The sequence below is a fragment of the Anomaloglossus baeobatrachus genome, chromosome 1, assembly GCF_048569485.1.
Source record: "Anomaloglossus baeobatrachus isolate aAnoBae1 chromosome 1, aAnoBae1.hap1, whole genome shotgun sequence".
Taxonomy (NCBI): Eukaryota; Metazoa; Chordata; class Amphibia; order Anura; family Aromobatidae; genus Anomaloglossus; species Anomaloglossus baeobatrachus.
In genome coordinates this window covers 676,201,894-676,224,276 of record NC_134353.1, presented here as the reverse complement: position 1 = coordinate 676,224,276, position 22,383 = coordinate 676,201,894, and the positions used below count along the sequence as shown (strand labels likewise).

General features: G+C 41.3%; 1 protein-coding gene across 3 annotated transcripts in view; it reads right to left on the bottom strand.

Annotated features, from left to right (window-relative positions):
- SEZ6L (seizure related 6 homolog like) overlaps window positions 1-22,383 on the bottom strand; it is a 720,622-nt gene that overhangs the window by 486,164 nt on the left and 212,075 nt on the right. The window lies entirely within an intron of this gene.

Below are 22,383 nucleotides of genomic sequence, written 5' to 3'. Positions count from 1 at the left end.
ACTTGGTTCACATTTTTTATTATTATAAAATTATTAAACAATTGGAATGGTTTTCTTACACATTTTGGGTTTGGGCCCTGCGTGCACCTCTGTACATTTTCTGTTTGTGTGAATGTTCTTTAGATGGTGTGCCACTGACACGTTTTGCTTTGTTCTCAATGGCAATATCTTTGCATCTCCCTGTGTGTGTTGAGCGCTCAGTTTTTCGCCCACTTTCTGTGCTGTGGGGCGACGTGTCTCCTTACCTCACCATGCTCCTCCCATGCTATGATGTGTCTGACATGGGCGGATCATGATGATGTCAGACGCCAGACCCCATGTGCACGATTGTGGAGCTGTGATTGAGCGCCGCTGTTACACATCACGCTGGTGAGTGGGGCTATATATACCTGGGTATTGACTGGCATCAGCACCCCTTGGAAGAAGCTTTTCTGCGAAACACGTGTCGGGGTACCTTTATCCTCAGGTTAATATCTTCCTGGTCTGTGTCTTTGTGGGCTTGCCACTCAGTACTAAGGCCGGTTTTTATGGCTGACTTTGTTCCCTTGTAGGGGCAATTTACTGTGGTATTGCAGCCATGCTGCCTTCCTGTGAGCTATAGTACTGGGAATATGGCTTTTTAGTTTGGGCCCTGTAACACCCTTCTGGTGTGTGTTTCTGTGGATTCACCACAGTGTTTGGGTCGGTCCTTTGGCTGACTCTGTTTCCTTGTAAAGGTATAGTACTGTAGTAATGCAGCCATTCCGCCCTTTTCTCTGATTATAACACTGGGAATATGGCCTCCTAGTCCAGCCCTGTGGAAAAAATGTTATATTTTGACACTTGTGTCAGTTTCTGCCTTTCCTTCATATGTATGGTCGAGATCCTGCTTCTCCCCGGTTTGGGACTGTAGGCATTTGGAAACATTGTTGTGGTTATACCACCTGATCCATTCAGGATTTGCTTTTTATTATTATGTTTTCATCTTGTAAGATTATATCCTGGTAATATCACAGACACATGTATTCTTTGTTTCCTCTGTTATATGCCACTTTTTGTAGTAATAGGATTGTGGCTCCCATACATTCAGTCTTGAATGAAGAAAAAAAGCTTTGTTTAGCTTGAAATTTAATATAGTTCCACCTTATTGGTGTTCTTTGGGACACTCTTCATTTACTTAAAGACTATTGGCTCTTCAAAGAAACTTGGACAGCACCCTTTTTGGTGCACTTTCTTCCCGATACATGACCATTATGCACTTATGCTATTTATTGCTTGTATATTTTGGTTTACCTGAGGTTAATTGTATGTGTCCTCATCATTGTCTGTTTTATGTGTTTGTCTTTTAACAAATTTTTCAATAAAGATTATATACTTTTATATTGGCTGGTTCACTCACATCTTTATAGGTTCTTACTGCTTAAATGAGTGTAGCTATCTTTACTTTTTGGTCATTCAATTGGTTCTTATATCTTTTTCTGTGGTTTACAGATTGACCCATTATGGATATTAAATCCCGTGACAAGAATTGGCTGTCCAGTATTGATACATTGTTTAATGATGAGGTCACGGTCAGTGACACAGTAGGAATGGGACACTCCTCTGAAATTAAAAACAATTTGAAATATCTGTTAAAGAAACGACTTAGGATCTGGTGGGGTAAAGCTACCCTTGAAAAATACTTGAGTAAAAATTTGATACCTCGGGGCCTTCGGGTGAGAATTTTGCCCTCTTTCCCTGTAGAAGACCTTGACTTCAGAACCAAGTGGGAACAGGTTTGTGATACCTGCTCCAAGGATTTAATCCGACTGCTAATTGAGATTAACCAAAGCAGTTTAGTTTCTGTGGAAAAGGAGATTGAAAATAACCAGACGAAATTGAATGAGATCTTGTCCACACTGAGCATGGAATCCTTTAAATTAGAAGTGGATAAACAATTTCTTATTTGGGAGAAAGAAGTCCAAGAACAAAAAGTCAAAAAGTTCCAGAGAGACCTCCAGGACTATCAACTTAAGAGAGTCTACAGATGGCAGGGGACGACACAAAATAAGGGATATCACAGACGATCCATAGCATCAACGTCTATCTCCTCTACTGAGGATGAATCAGAAACATACAATCTGAGGAGCAATACGAATGATCGTTTTGGAAAACGAAAATACGTTGGCAAGGGTTTTGTACAGAAAAAGACTCCTCACCTTCCGGACACTAAACTGAAGGTAATTAATTTATCTGATATCCCTCTTACTACTGACCAAATTGATGTTTTGAGTTTGGGTTTGAGTTTCTCCCCCACTTGTTCGTTTGATTCCTTTATAGCCATAAAGGATTTACACCTTTTCGCTCGCAAATTGGTTTTAAAGAAAATTCACGAAAAATCAGATGGGTGGTCCAGTGAAGAACTACAGGCTATTGAAATTCTCAAAGAGTTGGGTGGCGAACAGGATGCCCCGACTGAATGTGGTAAGTTTATGATTCCGAAACCCAAGAAATTTCCTCCTCTTACCATGTATCCCGATATAGATGTATTTGTGAGGTTGGTTTCTGAGGAGTTCAGTAGAATTTCCACCAAGGTACCAAATGACAACCTCTCCAAATCTCAGAGAAGGGCTCTACAGGACTTGAAAAAACGAAGGGATATAATCATCAAACCCGCTGATAAGGGGGGTAATGTTGTGGTATGGCCCACCGTGATGTATGAAAAGGAAGCATTCAGGCAGCTGAACGATGGTACTTGTTATAAGAAACTTACGTTCAATCCGACTTCTTCTTTTCACACACAGTTATCTACCATTTTGGAGGAGGCCTGTGAAAATGGCACAATCAATAGGGAGATGAAAGAAGGTCTCATTCCTAAGTTTCCTAGGACGGCTTGCCTTTATCTATTGCCGAAGGTCCATAAGAGCACAGTGTCACCGTCTGGACGTCCTATTGTGTCGGGAAATGGAAGTCTTTGTGAGACTGTGGGTAGGTATATAGATTTCCATCTGAAACCCATAGTGGAAAATCTTCCATCTTTTTTGAAAGACACCAATGACTTTCTCCGTAAAATAGAGAATATTCAAATGGATGATGATATGTGGCTGGTGACGTGTGACATTGAGTCATTGTACACGTCTATACGCCATCATGATGGGATGAGAGCCGTAGAGACCTTTTTAAATATGACCATGATGGATCAAGATGACATTCATTTTCTCCTTTCCCTGGTTGATTTTGCCCTTACCCACAATTATTTTCTGTTCAAGGGCGCCCTCTACCTGCAGCTCCAAGGTACTGCAATGGGGGCGGCTTTTGCGCCCTCTTATGCAAATTTATTCTTGGGGCTGTGGGAGAGGGGTATCTTTTTTTCACCTGATTTTTCTGAATTTATGGAACAAGTTCTTGTTTGGACCCGTTATATTGACGATGTCTTTATGATTTGGCAGGGCTCAGAGGGTGATCTGGTTATGTTTCTGCAGAAGCTCAATCTGAATTCCATGAACATCAAGGTAACATATAAGTATAGTCAATCTAGTATTGAATTTCTTGATGTTCTGGTTTCTAAGGATGTTAATGGCTTTTTACAGTCTGAGGTTTTCCGGAAACCCTCGTCTGTTAACGCACTGTTACATGCCACTTCATCGCATCCTTTTTCCCTTATTTCTGGTATTCCAACAGGCCAGTTTTTGAGGACTCGACGAATTTGTTCGTCTGAAGATACCTTTTACAAACAAGCTGATGACCTGAGCGATCGCTTTAGAAATCGTGGATACTCAAATAGGAGCATTAAGAAAGGGTTTCTGAGAGCCAAGAACACTAAGAGAGAAGTTTTGTTACACTCACAGAGGCAAAAGCAGAATGATCAGCAGGTAAGATTTATTTCTACCTACAACAACAGATGGCAAGAGGTTAAAACAATTTTGGAGAAGTTTTGGCCTATCCTTCGGTCTGATGCTACTCTATCCAAATACCTCCCACGGACCCCTGCTGTTACGTATAGGAGATCTCCTAATTTGAAGGATCTCATTACACACAGTTGTTATGAAGGCCCCAAGACCAATCCTTTTGGAACAGCGGGACCCAAATGGGGTTTCTATCCATGCCGCAGTTGCGTTGCATGTCCGAATATGGTCAGAGCTTTGAATTTTAAGTCCAGTGATGGAAATCACGATTTTCTGATTACTCAGCACATGACCTGTAACACGACGCATGTGGTATATTATGCCACTTGCCCATGCAATCTTATATATGTCGGTCTTACATCTAGACCACTGAAAACACGTATTAGAGAACATGTGCGTGACATTGAAAAGGCGGCTACCATCCAGGATACCTCCACCCTAAAACCTATCCCACGACATTTTAAGTCTAAACACGGCTGTAATAGCAGTGGGTTGCGGGCTTTCGGAATTGATAAGGTGATCCTGGATAACAGAGGAGGTGACTTTAAGAAGCGGTTGGCTCAACTAGAAACCCGTTGGATCTCTAAGATTGGTTCTGTCCGTCCATATGGTCTTAATGACGTCTTGAGTTTTGTCCCATTCCTATAATTTTATTGTTATATGTGTTTTTAGTTTATGCCCATTGGTATATTTTAATTTGCATTTTTATGAATAAATTTGTTTCTAATTCTTCTGTTTCTGTTTGTTTCTGTTTTTAGCTCCATCCCTGTTGATATCTTCACGAGCGGATTTTTAACCACCATTATATGTATTTTTGCACTTTTGTCTTGTATTTTTAATGTAATAACTTTGGCACACTTTTATCTCTTTTTATGTGTGTATGTATGTATATGTGCACGTATATATATATAGATGAGTACTTCTACTCAAATTTTTCTACCCAAAAAATAAAAATTTTTTCATTTTTTTTTTTTTATAAAGATTTTGGTTTGTTTTGTTTCACATGCTTTTTCATTTCCAATGTGTATATATGTTTATATCTTCTTCTATTTCTTTTTGCATTATCCCTGCTTTGGTTTCGAACACTCTTTTTTTCACAAAATGTATCAGGCATTGGTATTGCTGACTTTTGTTGTGCGCCACTGCATATGGGCTTTTCAGATTCTTTTAACATATGTTTGGTCATCTTTGCACTTTACACCTTTTATTATGTGTTTTTGTATCTATTATACATGCACCATGCACTTTTTTTGCTATTTTGTAATACAGCAATTTTTTTTTGTATTATGCACTTTAGACTTGTATTTTATAAATATAATTTTCACATGGTTATTATATTTTTATGTGAAGAATCCTTGCAGGGACATCTAAGTGCATACTCTTGTATGCATCTTTGTACTAAGATATACACGTGCGTTGAGATATCTATACACTTGGTTCACATTTTTTATTATTATAAAATTATTAAACAATTGGAATGGTTTTCTTACATTTTTTGGGTTTGGGCCCTGCGTGCACCTCTGTACATTTTCTGTTTGTGTGAATGTTCTTTAGATGGTGTGCCACTGACATGTTTTGCTTTGTTCTCAATGGCAATATCTTTGCATCTCCCTGTGTGTGTTGAGCGCTCAGTTTTCCGCCCACTTTCTGTGCTGTGGGGCGACGTGTCTCCTTACCTCACCATGCTCCTCCCATGCTATGATGTGTCTGACATGGGCGGATCATGATGATGTCAGACGCCAGACCCCATGTGCACGATTGTGGAGCTGTGATTGAGCGCCGCTGTTACACATCACGCTGGTGAGTGGGGCTATATATACCTGGGTATTGACTGGCATCAGCACCCCTTGGAAGAAGCTTTTCTGCGAAACACGTGTCGGGGTACCTTTATCCTCAGGTTAATATCTTCCTGGTCTGTGTCTTTGTGGGCTTGCCACTCAGTACTAAGGCCGGTTTTTATGGCTGACTTTGTTCCCTTGTAGGGGCAATTTACTGTGGTATTGCAGCCATGCTGCCTTCCTGTGAGCTATAGTACTGGGAATATGGCTTTTTAGTTTGGGCCCTGTAACACCCTTCTGGTGTGTGTTTCTGTGGATTCACCACAGTGTTTGGGTCGGTCCTTTGGCTGACTCTGTTTCCTTGTAAAGGTATAGTACTGTAGTAATGCAGCCATTCCGCCCTTTTCTCTGATTATAACACTGGGAATATGGCCTCCTAGTCCAGCCCTGTGGAAAAAATGTTATATTTTGACACTTGTGTCAGTTTCTGCCTTTCCTTCATATGTATGGTCGAGATCCTGCTTCTCCCCGGTTTGGGACTGTAGGCATTTGGAAACATTGTTGTGGTTATACCACCTGATCCATTCAGGATTTGCTTTTTATTATTATGTTTTCATCTTGTAAGATTATATCCTGGTAATATCACAGACACATGTATTCTTTGTTTCCTCTGTTATATGCCACTTTTTGTAGTAATAGGATTGTGGCTCCCATACATTCAGTCTTGAATGAAGAAAAAAAGCTTTGTTTAGCTTGAAATTTAATATAGTTCCACCTTATTGGTGTTCTTTGGGACACTCTTCATTTACTTAAAGACTATTGGCTCTTCAAAGAAACTTGGACAGCACCCTTTTTGGTGCACTTTCTTCCCGATACATGACCATTATGCACTTATGCTATTTATTGCTTGTATATTTTGGTTTACCTGAGGTTAATTGTATGTGTCCTCATCATTGTCTGTTTTATGTGTTTGTCTTTTAACAAATTTTTCAATAAAGATTATATACTTTTATATTGGCTGGTTCACTTTGATGCACCTTAGTTCGCCATAGAGAAATTTGTATCCCAATATGGCGACCATTATTCACTTCAGTGTTCACAATTAGGATACCTTTCACTGTCGTATACCGTAACTCATGCCTCTCTGATACAAGTCCTGTTCTCCATCTGTTTCTCCCTACACAGGTCTCTGAATTCACCTGGACCTCTCTCTGTATTCTTTTACTCAGCCTTCCTGGCCTACAGTCCCTGACAGAAGTTCTGTCGCTTATCCATATTATGTAAATAAAATCTTATAACCTGACTTTAACTTCATCCATTGGTTTAAAAAAATGCTCATTTTAAAACTGAAACCCTCACAAATTTGGTTTAGGTTATGAAAATAAAGTTACTGCAAAGCTAAAATATTGATCATTTAATGAACACAGAAAGGTCAAATTTTAGCAAGACAAACGTTTTGTCGCCTTGTCATATAATGCACCGAATCCTAGTTTACATCCTCACTTGTGCTCACTAAATGTTCGGTTAATTAGTGGGTGTGTATAAAAAGAAACCCAGCACCCCAGATCTTCACTTGAACTGCAGCTTGACCTCTGACAACATGCCAAAAATCCACCCTGTGACTAAAGCCTTGATTATCAAGAGGCTGAAGACCAGATCCACTGGAGAGGTGGCTGGCACCTTTAATGTGTCTCAGCGTCAAGTACAAAGAATTAAAAAAAGATTTGAAGAGACTGGAGATGTTTTTGACAAGCCCAGGTCTGGCAGACCCCGCAAGACAACTGCTCAGGAGGAACGTTTGTTGGCTAGAAAATTCAAAGCCAGCCCCTCTTCCACTGCAGCAGAGCTCCAAAAGGCCTGGTCACCTCAAGTCCCTGTGTCAACTAGAACAGTTTGTAGGATTCTGTCTCAAAATGGCCTCCATGGTCGAAACAGTGCCCAGAAGCCAGCACTAAACAAAAGGAAATTAAAAAAAACGTGTGGCATTTGCCAAGTTCCACAGCCTGTTAAACAGATGGACACTGGAAAAGTGGCAGACGGTGGATTTCTCTGATGAATCTTCAGTTGAATTACACCACAGCCGCCATAAATACTGCAAGAGACCTACTGGAGCCTATATGGATCCAGAAAACAGTTAAGTTTGGTGGTGGAAAGATCATGGTCTGGGGTTACATGTGAAACATTTGCAAGGTGGAAGGCAATATCAATAGCCTAAAATACCAAGAAGTATTAGCTATCTCTTACATTCCCAATCATAAAAGGGGTCAAATTCTGCAGCAGGATGGTGCTCCATCTCATACATCCATCTCTACAACAAAGTTCATCCTTGCAAAGAAGATCAAGGTGCTCAAGGACTGGCCAGCTAAGCCACCAGACAAACATCCTTGAGCATGTTTGGGGTAGGATGAAAGAGGAAGCTTGGAAGACAAAACCAAAGAATGTAGATCAACTCTGGGAGGCATGTAAGACTGCATTCTTTGCTATTCCTGATGATTTCATCAATAAATTGTATGAATCATTGTTGAACCGCATGGATGCAGTCCTTCAAGCTCATGGAAGTTACACAAAATAATAAATATGGCTCTAATAGCACCACCAATGTTATGCTACATATCTTTGTATTAGAAGTTGATTATTTGTTTGAATTTCACATTACGTTCTGTGGGCGACAAAACTTTTGTCTTGCCAAAATCTGACCTTTCTGTGTTCATTAAATGATCAATATTTCAGCTTTGCAGCAACTTTATTTTCATAACCTAAACCAAATTTGGGAGAGTTTCAGCTTTCAAAAGAGTAATTTATAAAACCAATGGATGAATTTAAAGTCAGGTTATAAGCTTTTATTTACATAACATGGATAAGCGACAGAACTTCTGTTAGGGAGTGTAGATTCTGGTCTATAGGTCTTTTCTCGTTCACCAAATGTGTAACTCTCATGATTTTCTGAACATTAAATTGTACTATTTGTAGTGATCTCTCTCCTCACACCTGCAACACACCACAAACTCAGCAGTCTGCTAATACTTGGACCTTAGGTCCAGTAACAACGAACTCTGGCTTCTAACTGTCTTCTTCCTGGAAGCTGCTGGACTACATACAAGTCAATCAACAAACACATTCAACCCCATTGGAAACAGTGCATTACATTGCCAAACTTCACATTATCTTCCAAATCCTTACAGTATCGTGCATGATATTCTTATTTACCAATTTTCAAAATGTTCCTTTTGCATGTTGTGTTTATTATTATGCATTTAGTATATTATATGGGTTTTCCACAAGTTGGCCTTTAAAAGTCAGCTGTAATCCTGTATTAGTCATTAGTAGATCAAGAAAGTTAAAGTGCTAAGTATTTTTTTGCAGTGAGCTTTTTAATAGGAAATAAAAGGCTTGAGGCTATCTGGAGAAACAGAAAATTACACCATGAAACTACTGGGAGACAGTATCTAAATTTGTTATGGACCTTTTAGCTAATTTGTCAACTGTGATATAACTCACATTCAGACATATAAATATACAGTATATACAAACCACACAAGCATGCGCAGAGACATATAATACATAAAATAACACATATAAATGCACACAAACATTCAAAATCCAAAGGGATTTAACATAAAGTTGCCCAACCTCCAATCCTCATTGGAGCTAAAGTTTCCTAAATTCTATAAGATGTTTCAGTGGGTCTGCAAGAATTTTTGCCATTTCCTCCAAAAGAGCATTTTCAAGGTCAAGACTTTGATGCTGGATGAGAGGGTCTTGCTCACAATCTCCATTCTAATTCATCCCAGGGCTATTTGTTGAGGTTGAGGTCATGGCTCTGTGTGGTCTTCCACACTAAACTCACAAACTCACCCAACCAAAACTTTATGAACTGAGGCACAGTCTTGCGGAAATAGAAAAATAACTGTCTTTGTATGCCTTTCTATGTCTTTGTATGCTGAAGAATTATGATTTATCTTTACTTGAACTAAGGAGTTTACACTAAATTGTGAAAACAACACCCTTTGTAAAGTTGCGTGAGGGACTGAATCCGGATGCCCCGACACATTACCCGCTCCTGGCTGGGTGTGGACTTTGGCCGTGTGGACTGGGAACCCATGCATTGGTATCTACAAACCTGTACTGACCTGGGGAATCATTTTGCCAGGCCAGTTTTACCCTATAGTGAACATGGTGAATAAAAAAACAAAAAACAATCTTGGAATTGCAATTTTTTTTAAATTTCCCCGTATTTTAAAGTTTTTCCAGTACACAATATGGTAAAATTAATGATGTCATTCACAAGCACAACTTGTTTGGCAAACAAAAATCCCTCATGTGGCAATATTGTAGGAAACAAAAAATATATGGCTTTTGGGAGAAGGGGAGGAAAAGCTAAAAATAACAACTTATGAACCACTATACAGGAACTACTTTAAAGGGAACCTGTTGTGTTGAAAATGGTATCTGCAGGCCTGGTGTTAAAAAGCAGGAGAAGCTGCTTAGATTAATCTACATTTTTGTGGGAAAGGTTTCAATAAAATACGTATTTTAGTCATTGAAATCCCTAGAGTATGTTTTTGAGTCCAGTGGACGGTCTTAAGCGGGCTTTACACGCTACGATATATCTAACGAGATGTCGGCGGGGTCACGTCGTAAGTGACGCCCATCCCGCATCGTTAGTGATATCGTAGCGTGTGACAGCTATGAACGAGCAGAAATACTCACCTTCTCGTTCATCATTGACACATCGCTCATTTTGAAAAAATCGAACGTCCTGTTGTTCATTGTTTCCGAGGCAGCACACATTGCTCCGTGTAACACCTCGGTAACGATAAACTGCAGCTTACCTGCGTCCCACCGGCAATGCTGAAGGAAGGAGGTGGGCGGTATGTTTATGTCCCGCTCATCTCCGCCACTCCGCTTCTATTGGCCGGCCGCTGTGTGACGTCGCACGCCGAACGTCCCTCCCCCTTCAGGAAGTGGATGTTCGCCGCCCACAGCGAGGTCGTTTGGAAGGTAAATACGTGTGACGGGGGGTTACAACATTGCATGACAAGGGCAAGAAATTGCCCGTGCCGCAGAAACGATGGGGGCGGGTGGGATCGCAAATGCGATTGCACGAGAAATCGACACATGTAAAGCAGCCTTTATTCAGTGATTGACAGTCTTTCCTGTATGACGGTGCATGCAAAGATAGCTGTCAATCACTAGTAGGACTGCCCACTTGTCTCATACATACAAAAACAATTTGAATGAATAAAATACAAGTTATACCGAATACTTTCCATGAAACCCATATATCATTCTGCTCAGCTTCTCCTTCTCTAGACATCAGACTGCATGTACAACATGACAGGTTCCCATTAAATCTCTAGAAGCCGTAGAACACTTGTTATTTCATATTTTAGGATGCTCTTTAAACTTTCCTCCGTGTTGAGCATTACTCTGACCCTGCAGATACTGGACTAACACATCTGCCTTCTATATTCCCCCATTAATGGTCTGGGAACATGGAGATAAAATGTGTATTGATTAAAATGTGTGCACAGTATTTATTAAGACAAGGGGATAGAATGATAAATGATGTCAGAACATGCTCATAAAACCATGTTGTGAAGCCTCAAGGAGAATCATTCCTTATGTTCTCAACCTCTTAGCTTTACAGTGTATAATGGGCAAGTGCTCATGACTCGGTTCAGTGAACCTTAATTTTCTGTGCCATCTATTTGTGTTAAAAGAGTATGTCTTGCTCCGAGACCAAAATTAATTATTTACACATCTATTTGCGGAAAACTCCTTAATCTCCTTTAAGGTGCAAGTATTGTACCTTTCACAAAATAGGAAGATGGAGAAAATAAAAAGCCATTGAGGTTAATAATAAGAACACACAATACTGTGGTTGAGAAGTGAGGAGGAATGGGGGGGCACGGAATTCCCATTGCCGGTCCTAGTGGTGGGGTCCCCAGCATGAAGACATATATCCCCTATTATATAAATGGTTAATAAATGTCTTTTTAGGCACAACCCCTTCAAAGAGAAAATACAAATTTATGTCACAAAGTAAATATAATTCATCCTATCTATATGTCGCGGGCGGGGAGGAGGGTGTCAGCACACCGCGCTCACCCCTTCTGCTCGGGTCCGGCAGTTGCTCCTGGTGGCTCGAGCTGTGGGCCGGATCCCGGGGTGTCTCGAGCGACACTCCTCGCCCGTGAGTGAAAGGGGGGATGTTTGTTGGGTGTGGGGATTGTTATAGTTCGTGACGCCACCCACGGTTGTGGTGATTTCACCACCGCTGCTCAGTATGGGGGTCCCGGGGATAGTGATGCGGAGCAGCCAGGTGTTGTGTTGCCCCTCCGTGGGTAGGGGTTGGTGATCCCGGGGCCCAGTGAAGAGATGTAAAGTGCAGGGCCCGGTGGGCGCAGGGACGCGGGGGCAGCGCTGTGCCTTGCGGCACTATGGTACTCACTCAGCCTGAGACACGGACACAGTTTGTACGGTAAACCAACGGCTGGTAGGACGGTCCCACAGACGGCTGCACCTGCACTCCCGGTAGGTGACGGTGACGTCTCTCTTCCTTGCACCTGTGTTGTCTGATGGTAGCGATGGATTCCCTCCGGTTACCCGCTCCCCGACTGCAATCTGGGCCGGAGGAGCTCTACACTTTGCCCGCAGGCGCTGGCCCTGGGGAAACTGGTGCCCTGGCGGTGGCGGTGTCTCCCCGGTAATGGTCGGGCTGTTGCCGTCAATCGGGACTTGGTTGTTGGGGGATCTACGTCCCCTTCACTGACGGATTTGGCAAATCTGGCGACTCCTAGCCTTGCCGGGGTCCGAGAGGCCCCTGCCCTGGTGCTGACTGTCCTTCGGAACACTGCTCCAGACCACCGGGCACACAGCCAACGGGGTCCTTCCAGGAACTTCCAAACGGTCCCCCTCCAAACAGTCACCGCCGTCGCTGACCTTGCTGTTCTGGCCCTACACAAAGCTGGGCTCTCAGGCTTTCTTTCCTTCTGTCACTTTACTTGCTTTTCTTCTTTACACTTCTCTACTTTCACCACTTTCACTTAGCTGTTTACTTTCTCACTTCAGCTCCTCACACTTGCCCTGCCTGGGCTATCTGCCTGGTTACTTCCTGCCTCCAGAGTTGTGAGCTCCTCGGTGGGCGGAGCCAACCGCCTGGCCCACCCCCTGGTGTGCATCATCAGACTCCTGGAGGAAGGCAACAAGGATTTGTAGGTTAGCATAGATGTGCCTACCTGGAGTGTGGGGTGTGGTGGTGTTGTGACCTGTGTCCCCTGGCTTTCCCAGGGCGACACATATACAGTGACTTTTCTTGAAAGGTTTTCTCTGAAGCCGAGGAGACATCCATTGTCAGCACAGAGCCAATGTGCTTTTCACTGGACCCTAAGGACACATTCTTACCATGAGTTATGGTATGTAATGGTTCTGACAAACTGTGAACAAACAGATTATTAGGAGTCAGTAATGGACAATAAATATAAATGACGGGTTGTTAATCGTTATATGACCTCAATACAGGATGGTTAATCATAAAAAATTAACATGATATGCACCATGACACCAGTTATCTACAAGTCCTGTAATCATTGGAGCACTAGGGGTGGGAAGAACTTGGCTTATCAATATGTTTTTGCCAACTTATTTAACCGCAGCAATGCATATTTCTGCCATAGCAAAGAGAATAATTGTATCTACAATCGTGAAAATTACTGAGTCCATAGACAAACAACCAAAGAGACTGAGAACCTAATCTATGTAACTGTCACAAATCCTCTGTGCAGAGCATCTTGTACACAGGTGATGCTTTGTTGCGCCATGCTGAACTACAGAGGCGGCAGTGACATGTTTCCTTTGTGCAGAGCATTTTGCATTTGGAGATGCTATGCTGTGTTTCTTTGAGCACTAGCTGACAGGTTGTTCGACAACACAGGATTCCATGCAGGTTCTGGGAGGTGCTTTTACTAAGGTGTCCCATCTTCCTGGTAATTAAATACTCTCCCAGAACCTCACCAGTCGTACTTTATGGTTCTGCAGTTGTGCTCTTGGCTTGTGTTTGTGCCTTTGTTTTTATCTAAGTTTCTTGACCCCGGACTGTTTTTTTACTTTTCAGCCCGCTCCCTGTTTTTGTCGTTACCACCTTTGCTTCTTACCTCGGACCTTTACCTGACCACGTCTCTGTCTGCTCCCTGAATCCTATACGTACTCCCCTGAAATTCTGACCCTCGGCCTGTGACTTGACTGTATCTGATTACTCCCTGTGTCCTGTCGAGTCCTCCTATTTCCTAACCCAAGCTTATCTGACTACCCTTCCATCTATGCTATCTAATCTTAAAGCTAGTCAGTCAATTCTTCTACCACTAATATATATATATATATATATATATATATATATATATATATATATATATATACATATATATATATATATATACATACCCAACAGAAAATCTGTATTAACACCCCTATTACCATCGGTTACCATTTAGAATATTCCAAAATGACCTATGGGGTGTGTTCTTTATGGTCCCCTATATATTTTTCTATGGATATTTTCACTGATGTCTGATCTGCTGATCAGAGTATTATTTTCCAGTGTATTTAATTTACTCATGTATATTACGTGATACATTTAACTTAATCATTAGTGTTTTCCTTAAAATAACACCTAGCAGAATTTTTGCCCTTTTTGAGTATGTTTATTATATAAGCTGTAATCCAAAAATAAGCCCTAGTTACGTACCATACTATAATAGTTTCCTGAAATAGGGCCACGGCAGCCCTTTCAGGATACTGTATGTAACTTTTATTGGTGTACACTGCCCCGTTATGTTCTTGTAAGCCCTAGAAGCTTACAGTCACATGCTGGGAAGTTAATGGAAAATGAATATTTACCCTTTCCCCCTCCCATATTTCTGCCAAGCCCTCTGTGCTGGCATAATGTAAGTTACTGAACGTGTGTTAATTGCAAATGAATATTTGCCTCCTTTCCCAGCTCGTAATCCTGCCCACCTCTCTGTGCCAGTGTCAGTGATTCAGCCAGAGTTACTACTGCCCAATGACTGCATCGCAATGCTTGGACTGGCCAGCGACTCTCCTCACCTGAGCATTACAGCTGCATAGAAATACATGTTGTCATGCTCAAGTGAGGAGAGTCGCCGGCTAGTCAAAGCATTTCAATGTGATTATCAGGCGGTAATTGGGCAGTCTGACTGAATCACCAATGCCATTACAGAGGGTTGGTGGGATGGGGTGGAGGTTACAGCCTGTAGCTGTATGCTTTATCTGCACTGGGTATCCATATATGGGGGACAGTGCCACATTTTTTTGTTTATTTATTTATTTTTACACTTTACTCGGGCAGATAGACAACCTCCGTAAGGCCAATTAATCAGAGATGCTGGCACACCGTCAGTCTGACTGCAGCCAATCACAGATGCTGGCACAGATGGTGGGCGGGGAAAGCAGTGAATATTTATGAGATGTAATGACCAAACCTGGAAGCAGTGTTACGGCAGCATCGCAGAGACTGGTAAGTATGTCCTGCTTTAACCATTTTGCTTCATTTTACTTCATTTTTTCTTAAGTGATTTCCCTGGCTAATCACTGCCATGCCAATACTTGGCATGACTGCGATGGCTCCGGAAGTGCCCACAGCCCAGCCTAAAAGCTTGCTGATTGGCTGGTCTGAAACCTTTCAACAAGCTTTATTTGCGTGACAAACAAAGTCAAAAGTCAAAAGTCTGTGTTCAGTGTTCAGCACCGCCGTACGGACATTGAACTTTACAGGTCTGGTTCTCTCATCCCTATTTGTATCTGCTTTTTTTTCTTCTCCTGGATTGATAATTCATTATCTAAATTCTCAATTCATGGTAAAATCTGCATTTTGTGAAAACAGAATTTCTCATTACTGAGATTGGAGACGGCAGTTAGTACAAATAAAATTCAATGCAGAGGGTGAGGAGGAGCTAGAGGCAGAAACAGACATTCTGTTGCAAATTCTAATAAAAAAACTCTAGTGATCTTCACAAATCATATGAGTATCATAAAAATAGAAACTGGAATTGACATATAGAAGTTATATCTACCCATGATATGATATATAACGGTTAATTAAATGTGAAGATAAGTGAAAAGACAAAAGGCGCAGGTGATAGGGCGCCGACCTCCGCTGCAAGGTAGGGACAGTCACAGGGCCTACTAGGGTCAGCCCCCTTGTGTGTGTCTTTTCTTGTTTTAATATATTGGATATGGGGTTTCCCCTCTTTTTAACCTAATAAATTTTAAATTTTAGGAGTTTTTTTGCTTATGATACACAGTGCTTAATTATTAGGCAACTTCCTTTCCTTTGGCAAAATGGGTCAGAAGAGAGATTTGACAGGCTCTGAAAAGTCCAAAATTTTGAGATGTCTTGTAGAGGGATGCAGCAGTCTTGAAATTGCCAAACCTTTGAAGCGTGATTACCGAATAATCATGCATTTCATGGCAAATAGCCAACAGGGTCGCAACAAGCGTGTTGGACCATAAAGGTGCAAAATAACTGCCCATGAATTGAGGAAAATCAAGCATGAAGCTGCCAAGTTGCCATTTGCCACCAGTTTGGCCATATTTCAGAGCTGCAACGTTACTGGAGTATCAAAAAGCACAAGGTGTTCCATACTCAGGGACATGGCAAAGGTAAGGAAGGCTGAAAAACGACCACCTTTGAACAAGAAACATAAGACAAAGCGTCAAGACTGGGCCAAGAAATATCTTAAGACTGATTTTTCAAAGGTTTTATGGACTGATGAATTGAGAGTGACTATGGATGGGCCAGAGGCTGGATCAGTAAAGGCCAGAGAGCTCCATTCCGACTCAGACGCCAGCAAGGTGGAGGTGGAGTACTGGTATACGCTGGTATCATCAAAGATGAACTTGTGGGACCTTTTCAGGTTGAGAATGGAATGAAGCTCAACTCCCAGACCTACTTCCAGTTTTTGGAAGATAACTTCTTCAAGCAGTGGTACAGGAAGGAGTTGGTATCGTCCAAGAAAAACATGATTTTCATGCAGGACAATGCTCCATCACATGCATCCAACTACTCCACAGCGTGTCTGGCCAGTAAAGGTCTAAAAGATGAAAAAATAATGACATGGCCCCCTTGTTCACCTGATCTGAACCCCATAGAGAACCTGTGGTCCCTCATAAAATGTAAGATCTACAAGGAGGGAAAACAGTACACCTCTCAGTACAGTGTCTGTGAGGCTGTGGTGGCTGCTGCATGCAATCTTGATCGTAAGTAGATCAAGCAGTTGACAGACTTTATGGATGGTAGGCTATTGAGTGTCATCATAAAGAAAGGTGGCTATATTGGTCACTAATTTTTTGGGGCTTTGTTTTTGCATGTCAGAAATGTTTGTTTTTAAATTTTGTGCAGTTATATTGGTTTACCTGGTGAAAATAAACAAGAGAGATGGGAATATATTTGGTTTTTATTAAGTCGCTTAATAATTCTGCACAGTAATAGTTACCTGCAAAAACAGATATCCTCCTAAGATAGCCAAATCTAAAAATATAACACTCCAACTTCCAAAAATATTAAGCTTTGATATTTATGAGTCTTTTGGGTTGATTTAAGGCCACTTTACACACAGAGATAAATCTGCGGCAGATCTGTGGTTGCAGTGAAATTGTGGACAATCAGTGCCAGGTTTGTGGCTGTGTACAAATGGAACAATATGTCCATGATTTCACTGCAACCACAGATCTGCCAAAGATTTATCTCTGTGTGTAAAGTGGCCTTGAGAACATAGTTGTTGATCAATAATAAAAAAAAAATCCTCTAAAATACAACTTGCCTAATAATTCTGCATGCGGTGTACATTTGATCCAGGATCCCTAGCACATTTTTTGATTAGCCAGGGCTGGAATGATATCATCTGTGCATTACACTGAAATGATGATGTTGTGCCAGCATAGCTAATCAAAAGCCGCTACAGGGATTCCGGAAGTTAAGAGATTCTGACTACTGACTAGTGATGATCAAACCTGCACATGTTCAGGTCCGGTGGGTTCGTCTGGTTTTTAAAAAAAAAAAAAAAGGCCAGTTCGGACCCAGACTTGAATCCGAACATCTGCCCAGACGCCGAACCCCATATAAGTCTATATGGATTTGAATAGTCTGTAAAATAAAGGGTTGAAGTAGGAGCAAAATACTTACTGAGCCTCCCACGAGGCTGTAATGCTACTTCCGGGTCCACTCATCAGTACTCATACATATTCACTGCTTTCCCCGACCACTGGTGGCTCTGATTGGCTGCCAGTAGACCACGACTACACCCTCTTTAACAGCACATATGATCTGACACTCTGAGCTCTGCTGCATCTGACACTCTCAGCTCTACTGCATCTGATACTTTTGACTCTGCTGCATCTGACACTCTCGGCTCTGCTGCAACTCACACTTTTGGCTCTGCTGCAACTCACACTCTTTGCTCTGCTGCATCTGACACTCTCAGCTCTGCTGCATCTGACAATCTCAGCTGTGCTGCATCTGACAATCTCAGCTCTCCTGCATATGACTCTCTCAGCTTTGCTGCATCTGTCACTCTAAACTCTGCATCTAACACACTGAGCTCTGCTGCATCTGACACTTTTGGCTCTGCTGCATCTGACACTTTTGGCTCTGCTGCAACTCACACTCTTGGCTCTGCTGTATCTGACACACTAAGCTTTGCTGCATCTGACACTCTCAGCTCTGCTGCATCTGTCACACTGAGCTCTGCTACATCTGACACTCTCAGCTCTGCTGCACCTGACACTCTCAGCTGTGCTGCATCTGACAATGTCAGCTCTGCTTCATCTGACAATTTGACCTCTGCTGCATCTGACTCTCTCAGCTCTGCTGCATCTGACACTCTCAGCTTTGCTGCATCTGACAATCTCAGCTCTGCTGCATCTGACACTCTCAGATCTACTGCATCTGGCACTCTCAGCTCTGCTGCATCTGTGAGTTCACTAAGTTCACCTCAGGTCATGTTATTTGAGCTCACAGGTGTGGGGACACCTGGAGGTTGTACCAGACTTCAAAGCCTGCAGGTATTCAACACCTGTGAACTCAGGTAACCTCAGTGATGTCACAGTGTGCAGGCTGCTCTTCTTAGCCTGGGGGGCCCAATAACCATGGGCCTCCCCAGGCTCAGAATATCAGCCTCCAGCTGTCAGCTTTATCTTGGCTGAGTATCAAAATGAAGGGGACCACACGTCATTTTTAAAATTATTTATTTATTTAAATAATAAAAACAATAAAAAAGCCACATGCGGTTCCTCTTATTTTGAAACACAGCCAAGATAAGCGAACGGCTGGGGTAGCAGCCTGTAGGTGTGGCTTTATCTGTGCTGGTATTGGTATACAGGGGGGACCATTTTATTTATTTATTTATTTTACGCTGCAGTATAAGGCCAGAAACAGTGCAATTGATTGCAGCCAATCAAATGCGCTGTTAGAGAGGGTGGTTCTATCCTGAAGAAGCAAGCATATGGTGCACGCGAAATGCGTGTTGGAAGGGGTCTTTTGGTGCTAGTGAGGGGCTTAGCTGGGTAACTGTTTGATGGGTAAGCGGGCATAATTATTTAATATATATACATTTTTATTTATTTATTTTTTTCACATGATCCCACCATCCTACTCAGAGTTTGCATTATATTGCTGATTCCTCTGCTGATTCTAGAATGGATCTTATAAATTGCTCTAATATAGTTCAATGTGATGACATACAATCTGGATATTGGGTTCTGCTTACTATCACTGCTCAGCTATTCTACTCACCTGCTCATTTGCTGTGGGTTTATATAAAATTGTTTCCCCCTTGTTTTACATACCCATCATTAGCATGTCTATTTTGCACTGACCTTTTTGTGGTTTTCTGTATGTAATATCTGTAAACTTCTTTTTAAAATTTTTTGTCAAAATAAAAATAAAAAAATAATATTTTTTTATCCTTAAAGCTCTGGTTTCCGTTTTCATTTCAATTTCAACATGGAGTGGCTTTTTTCTATAACTACATAACTCTTGTAAATTATTAAGGGATGTGCAATATGAAAATATTTGTATATTTAAAAAAAATAAGTTGCACAATGAAAATAATTACTACCATAAACAATTTTGTACTTTTCACGAGTAGCTGGTATTACATGGGGTAATGACAATGAGATGACTAAAAACTGAAAATGGTAAAAAAACCCCAAAGCATATATGAACTCACCAAATTCAAAAAATATTGCAAAGTTTCACAGCACATGTGGGACCCGCTTCATCTGCTGCCCAGCAGTATAAATAGAAGAAACATGAAGAATGCGGTATATCCACTTATAAAAAGACTAAAGACTGCACTGAGAGATAGGCAAGACTCTTTTATCTGTACAATTATAGATTTATAACTTACAAATATATTAATGGCATAAAATACATTGACAAGTATTATAAGTAAACACCAATACCACAACTAGTATGGAAGGCTTATGCATTAACAATAGCAACACCAATTAACAACAAGCAAGCCAATTTAAAAAAAAAAAAATAATTATTTATTAATAAAAATTAATAAACACATAAAACCCGAATGGACCACCCCAAATGACAGATGGTATTGCTATGGGGAGCACCTACAATACAGATTTAACAGTTTGTATTATAGTTAAATGGTTACATCCAATATGAGTTAACTATACATGGCATAGGAAGACATTGCCTGTTATAAAGTTGTATGTAACACATATCAAATATCCATATATATAGAAAATAGAAAAGAAATAAATAATCATTCAAATCGAAGCACGCTTGTTGCGAAACGCACGTCAGTGTGAGGGGACGCCTCACCGATCTTGGCTTTGGATCGGCTGCCTGTTGGTAATACTGTGTTCGATTTGAATGATTATTTATTTCTTTTCTATTTTCTATCTATATGGATATTTGATATTTGTTACATACAACTTTATAACAGGCAATGTCTTCCTCTGCCATGTATAGTTAACTCATATTGTATGTAACCATTTAACTATTATTACAAACTGTTAAATCTGTATTGTGGGTGCTGGCTCCCCATATCAATACCATGCGTCATTTGGGGTGGTCCATTCGGGTTTTATGTGTTTATTAATTTTTATTAATAAAGAATTATTGATTTTTAAGTATTATAAGTACATGAACAATGAGTATTAACAATAAGTAACCATATCAGCGACTTGCACTGATAAAAACAGATCTGTTCACAAAGGGATTTTTACACGGACCTTGCCTTTATATAAGCCAATGTTCATAAGCTGGATTATATGGCACACAACATGTCTTAGGCCTCTGACACACATCCGTGCCGCTGATACGTTTTTGGTATGCTTTTGCACGTACCGGCGGCACGGAGACACGTACACCAATGCTACCCTATGGTAGCCGGCACACACACGTAAAGCTACACGGAATGTGTGTCCGTGTACATGTGTGCGTTTTCCAACACGCTGACATGTCCGTTTTTCTCCAGCAGCTCGGGTGTCACACGGCCCGCATACGGACCACCCGGATGTAGTGTGGATGCGGTCCCGTGTGACATGCGCCGGAGAAAACTCACGTGTCAGAGAAAAAAAATAACAAATATTTACTCACCTTCTCCAGCCCTCCTGTCTCTGCCGCTGCTGTCACTTGCTGCCAACCGCTGCTCATTAAGCTCATTGAATATTCACTTCATTGTGGCCGGCAGCAGCAGCAGCGGAAAGTGGGCAGGACCGGAGACCGAAGATCAGTACCATGGACTGCAGGAAGGACCACGTGAGTATGCAAATTACCGATTCTCCATGTGTTATCGCGGATAGCACACGGAGAACACACGTGGCCCGCACGTACCGGAGACACGTACTTACCTACACGCAACACGCAGGGAAAATACGTGTCTCACGGCACTGCGTGATTTTCACGTGAGTGTGACAGAGGCCTTACACATTATTTTAAGCATAAAACACAAATTCTGTAGCATCTATTACTTAAGTTTATGGTTTTATAAATCCAATAATGCTTGAATACAAAATGCGTGAATACACCGATAATACGATAACGACGCTTTTGCGCTCGTTACTCATATCAAAAAGGATTTACACACTACGATATCGTCTGCGACGCCGAATGTGCGTCATTTTCGATTTCACCCCACCGATATCTGTCATAGTGTGCAAAGCCCGCCTTAGTATCTGTACTTCGTTTAAGTGATTCTGTGAGTCCCTTTAACTCCTTCATGACCAAGTGATTTTACATTTTTAATTTTTATTTTTTGAGCTGTAACTTTTTTTTATTTTTCTGTCAATCTTGCCATATGAGGGCTTGTTTTCTGCAGGACGTGTTGTACTTCTAAATGAAACCATGAATTTTACCATGTAGTGTACTGGAAAATGGCAATAAAATTCCAAGTGCAGAAAAATGCAAAAAAAGTGCGATTTCACGATTGTATTGGGGGTTGATTTGAATTTTTACCCGCCGTGGCTATTTGAATCTCGCTGTCATATTTTGACAGCACGATCTAAGGGGTTAAAAGGCGTTCAAATCAGCAAACATATGCAGGGATCACTGTCAGCTCACCGCAGAAGCCAACTAAGATTACCCCAACAGGATTTAAAACATACCAATACATCCTAGGTCATGAAGGGGATAAAGGAGTTTTCCAACGAACAAAGTTCATTTTAATCAACAGATGTTGTAATAATAATAATAATAATAA